At 26.3% G+C, this 5,526-nt stretch overlaps 1 long non-coding RNA gene across 1 annotated transcript; it reads right to left on the bottom strand.

Moving 5' to 3' along the window:
• Positions 1 to 1,641: 1,641 nt before the first annotated feature.
• Positions 1,642 to 2,493, bottom strand: LOC127290855 (uncharacterized). Its single transcript, XR_007844497.1, has 3 exons — positions 2,228 to 2,493; positions 1,957 to 2,154; positions 1,642 to 1,742 (listed from the first exon to the last, which is right to left on the bottom strand). It is a non-coding gene; the product is annotated as an uncharacterized LOC127290855 (long non-coding RNA).
• Positions 2,494 to 5,526: the final 3,033 nt, after the last annotated feature.

Here is a 5,526-nt window from a genome sequence, read left to right as displayed (position 1 = left end):
TTTTTCTTACGTCAAGACGAATCGATTGGTATATACAAGGTATAGATTCGATTGAAATTTAAAGAATTAATGAAAGTTAAAAATTCAAAATTTTACATTTTAGCTAAAAAATTTTTATGCTTTTTAAATTCAAGTTAATAAATAAAATAATTTAATTCCTTGCATTGAAACGAATCGATTCGTATATATAATATAAAGTATATGTTACACCCAAAATGAATTGAAATTTTCTTACTTTTCCAAAAATTTTTTTTAATTGAAATCAATTTTTAACTCGAAATATTTTAATTTAATCAATCGAATTAGAGATATTCATAGCTTCCTCCACGAGGAAGCAAATTTTTTGCTTTACACAAGGAGGAAGCAAAATGTTTATGACATAAACCTAAAGGACCCCCTCTTTCTTTAAGTTTCAACATAATCAATTTCTTATTTCTGACATCAGATTCGTAATCAGCGACCCCGAAAACCTCCGAATAACAAGTTTCAAACGAAGTAAACGATTTATTAAAAATTCGGCTGCCATATTAAATTCGCCATTTTGAATTTTTCAATTCTGACATCACATTCGTAATCAGCAACCCCGAAAACCCCCGAGTAACAAGTTTCAAACGAATTAAACGATTTTTTTAAAATTCGGCCGCCATATTGGATCCGTCATTTTGAATTTTTCAATTCTGACATCAGATTCGTAATCAGCGACCCCGAAAACATTAGAAACAATTATGACTTTAGATTTTAAAATTTTTGTCTTTAAATGAGACATTTTTTTACTTACGCATTTCCATTTATGATGGTTTATAATTGTTATAACAAAAGCATTATTATAAATTTTTTAATTTGCCACTCATTTTTTGAAAGTTTACATGTGTACGAACATTTTTATATATTATAAGTTTATTTAAATTGCGTGTAATTATGGGCAGAGCTTTGGTCCGCTTGACGTGGAACATACCTTATATAATTTGTAAATTGATGAGTCGCGAAACTTTAAACGAAATATTAAAATATGGTAATATCTAAATTTTAACTGAAGATCGTATTACTTAAAAATTATATCAATGAATTTTTTCATCTAATATAATTAAAATATAAAATCATTTAACGAATTCTTTAATATTCGAGAAATTTAGGACCGTTTATTTTCTACAAAATTTTTATTAAAAGTCACGAAGAAAAATAAAATTATTCTTCGTGAATTACATAAAATTTTTTATTATAAAATTCATTTAAAAATGTTTTTTATTCTCTCATAATTTTTAATGTTTTTTGTTTGAAGAAAACGATTCATAAAAATTCTTTAACCACTACCTAGCAATTTCAATTTCTTGTCCATTTGACACATCACTATGATAAAAAATATTTTAAAGGAGAGGAATTTTTTTTCTGACTAGTCTAACTTGAAATTTGTGTGTTAAGATTTGAAACAACACAACATTGTTTTTCTTAATAACTTAGCAAAAAACTTCTTTTAATAATTATTTACTTACTCTTTTTCAAAGTCACATTTCTATCTTCTCCTGCATTTGATAGAGACAATTTTTCACCAAAATACATTAATGATATAAGCAATGAAGCAACATAACATTGTTTTGCTTAATAACTTAGCAAAAAATTGATTTTAATAATTATTCACTTACTCGTTTTTAAAGTCACACTCCTATCTTCTTCTGCATTTGATGGTGGCAAATTTATACCTGCTTTATTCTTCCTACTTGCTGACGATTCACTGGTTTTATTGTCTGTAGGACCAAAATACATTAATGTTATATGTATATTAAAAGAAAATTGTTTAAATAATCGTAAAATTTGAATTTATAAACATTCAGATAAGTAAACTAAACACCGATTTTTTTTACTCTTATGATAATAAGTTAGTTTCTTAATTAGTCATTTATATTTGATAAACAGGGTGTAGAGCAAATTATTATTTTTAAATTCCCAGGGAACGCATACCTTTCAAAGCTGATGGGATAGAGGGGTTAAATTTTAACTTTAAATTATGTTTCTCCATTTCTTGTTCAGAATCACTTTAAGAAATTATTTTCTTTGCCCTTAGGTGTCTGGTTTTTTTCAAAATAATTTCGTCGTCTGTCTCCAAATTAAACATTTTTATGTAATTTTCGATTTTACTTTCGGCTTCTTCCAGAGTTTCTGAAAATCATTTTTCAGTAATATTATTTTAATGATAATAGTAATAATAATAATTTTTAAAAAGAATGCATACCGTAGAAGTGATATGTTTTCTTTATTGACCACTTTTTGCCATTATCAGTCCAACTTTCATCGGGGTTCGGATCGTTTAATAAAATATCACGAAAAATAATAAAACTTTTTTCTTGATATCGTAGTGGTTACCAATGTATTTTTAGATACTGAACACGATTGCACGTCCCAAAAGTGCATAGATCAGGATTTCGTGAAAAGTGGGGACAAAAATCCCTAAAAACTGGTTTTTGGAAATTTTTAATTTATTTGGTCCGAATGAATGGTTGCAAGCTTTAATTTAAGACTTTTGAAATATCTAGCACTTTAAATTTAAAAAACAAACAAAATAATTAAAAACACATAAGCACGTTTTTTGGGATTATACCACTATTTTCTTTAAAATCCTGACGTGCCAGACAATTCTGGGACTCGATATCGTATTCGACATCCAAAAAAACATCAAAAACTTTGGTATCAAGAAATAGAAAGTTTGATTATTTGTAGTAATAGTCTTCAATTGTGGTAAAAGCGCAATTTTTAAAAAGCCTGAAGGTCTTTGATTAAGTAAAGTTTTAGATTTTTTTGAGAAGTACCCCTCGTTGTTTCTGCTTGTCATACTTCTGTTTTCAATTTTCTAAAACAGGTAATTAACAAAATATCTTCTTAACTTATCTAAATTTAAATTAATTTATTCTTTTTATAAAAATTCATTTTTTTACAAAGATTTTAATTCTTTTGTAAGTTTTTTTAAAAATCACAGTAAAACAACCTCCATAAAATGTGCGTTAATGTTACGCGTAAACCACGAAATGTTTTTAAACTCAATAATAATTGTAAGTTACATTTACTTTTATGAAACCAATATTTAAAAAATTCATAAGTCGAAAATGTAGACATTTCTGAAAAAAATTCTACCTCTTTCTTTTAAAGAAAAATAATTTTTGATCACAGTATTTTGCACTTAATTTGTGTACTTTATAAAAGTATTAAAAATGTATTTCAAGGGCGAATATTTATAAGACATGTAATGTGTGTCTGGAAAAAGGATACTGTTGACCAAAAAATATTTTTTCTTAAAAATAGTAGCATCTGTAAGCCTTAAAACTGAAACACTATACTAAGAAAAATTTGATTATCCTAGTCTGTTTTTTTTAATGCGGTCTACATGCGTTCACGCACGTGTTTGCATTTTGTTACAGAGAGGTTAAACTAGATATATTAAAATAATTTATTACTTACAATTTTCAAAATTTATTTCTTATCCAACTTTATTTATATATAAGAAAAATTAAATCTTAAAATTAGACAAATAAAATAAAACTTAACGCGATATCACGAGCATGAACACAACACGAGGCACAATCAGTAATGGAATTCTTGGAATATATAGCTACAAGCCGGCTGCGTCTTTTGCGCAACTTGATGGCGCAGCTATACTTAACTTATAAGCTTCTATTTCTCCTGTATTTACATCTTTGCTGTGTTTGTTTTATATTGCAATAATTACTTTTTGATAAATAAAAAGCATATTTTTAATGCATGTACGTTTTAACTTTTTCAATATAAAAAAATTGGCAGAATTATGTGGCAAATATTCATACTGAGGAAATGACGTCGAAATTATATAGTCTACAGTGACGTTATTTCCGCAATATGAATATTAAAACATTATTAAAATTGTTTTAAAATTATTTGTATTATTTGTATTAAGGAGTAATTATTTAAATGTAAAATATGTACAATAGATAATTTTGATATAATGAGTGGAAACAGGCCGCTGTAGAGTTGAGTTGCGCACAAGGAGAGAAAACGCTGGGAACTGATTATGGCATATTCGTCTGCTAAGAAGCATTTCGTTCAGGCTCGCGTTCCACGTTTAAATTATTAATTTACATCAGTGAAATATCTCATACTTTTTTTATTTTATCACTGTTTCATAGACAGGAGTAGATCCATAAATAGACGCTATTGTGAGAATTGCAAGTAATAATATTATTTTGTATATTTAACCTCAATATCGCATGTATAGTCATCATATGAATTTAGGATGTGTTTGCCCTGATCGAGCACTTTTAATTGTACACATAAGAATACAATCATCCAGGGATATTATTCTACAAAAAGCACGATTCAAGTTATATTTTTAATTCATCAGTTTTTGAACTAATTCAATAGGTATGTAAAAATATAAGGGAATGTTTATTTTAGAGGTTATGTTGTACCTCGTCAAATTATAAATGACTTATTTTCAATTCCGTGACAAAAATACGATATTTGTATATAAAAACAAAACATTATAAGGTTTTTTAAGCCATTACTAAAAATATTTGCATAGTAATGATTATTATTTTTGATGATATGTTTAAGTTGTATAATAATAATAGCCCGGGTAAGTGCTGGATTTCTCCAGTTTTCTCTTAAAGTGCTTAATAAAAATAATTTAATAAGCACCTCACATGTAAACGGTCATTACTACATATTTTTTACTCACCTTAAATATTTTTTTAATTTTTCTTCAACTTCATGAATGATGTAGATTTTCACAACTCTTTCAAACTTTCAACAAAATTTGTTTGACTTAACAATTTTTTCACATTTTAAAGTAAATTCAATTGGAACGTTTTACAATTCTGTAGGAAAAATATTACACTTTAATTGAATCAAGGGTTAAATTTAATCTCTCTAAATGAATATTTTACAAATTCGGGGTTGCCAGAAGTCAGGGAAAATTTTGTTTTTTTAGACATTAAACATTAAAAAATCATGGGAAAAAAATTTTTTGTGCTTAAAAGTTTTAAAATTAAATAAAATCAAAAATAAAATAATTAAAATTTAAAAAAATTCGAACAAAATTTTATAAAGTATATTATTATTTAAAAACTGTTAAATATTAGACGTGTTATTTCTTACCAGAAACATGAATCAGCTTTTTCTGCAAGTAGAAATGATGGAACTGTCACAAAATTATTTTATTTCACAATTTTAATTGAAATTCAAAATTTTGTTGCAAAAATTTCAAAATTTTTGGAAGCTTATAACTTCTTTCTGGATGTTTCAAAAATTTCCAAGTTTTGCAGATATTTTTTTAGAAATATTATTAATGTGCTATTAAAATTTGAAGAGGGTATTTTGCTTTAATTTTGCATTAAAATCAGAAATTCATCTAGTTTAACATAATATTAAAACTAGATTTTTTAAAAATATGTCAGCGACCAGTTCCAGATGATTTTCGGTGGTTTGCTCCTATCAAGGGATTTGTTATTTTTTGTGATATTTCTCGAAAATATGGCAAAAATTTTGATAAAATTCATTTAGAAG

Source organism: Leptopilina boulardi, unplaced genomic scaffold (assembly GCF_019393585.1).
Source record: "Leptopilina boulardi isolate dan_hultmark-lab unplaced genomic scaffold, ZJU_Lbou_2.1 LbouV2_90, whole genome shotgun sequence".
Taxonomy (NCBI): Eukaryota; Metazoa; Arthropoda; class Insecta; order Hymenoptera; family Figitidae; genus Leptopilina; species Leptopilina boulardi.
The sequence above is the reverse complement of the archived record's forward strand: the minus strand, read 5'-3'. Positions and strand labels throughout refer to the sequence as shown.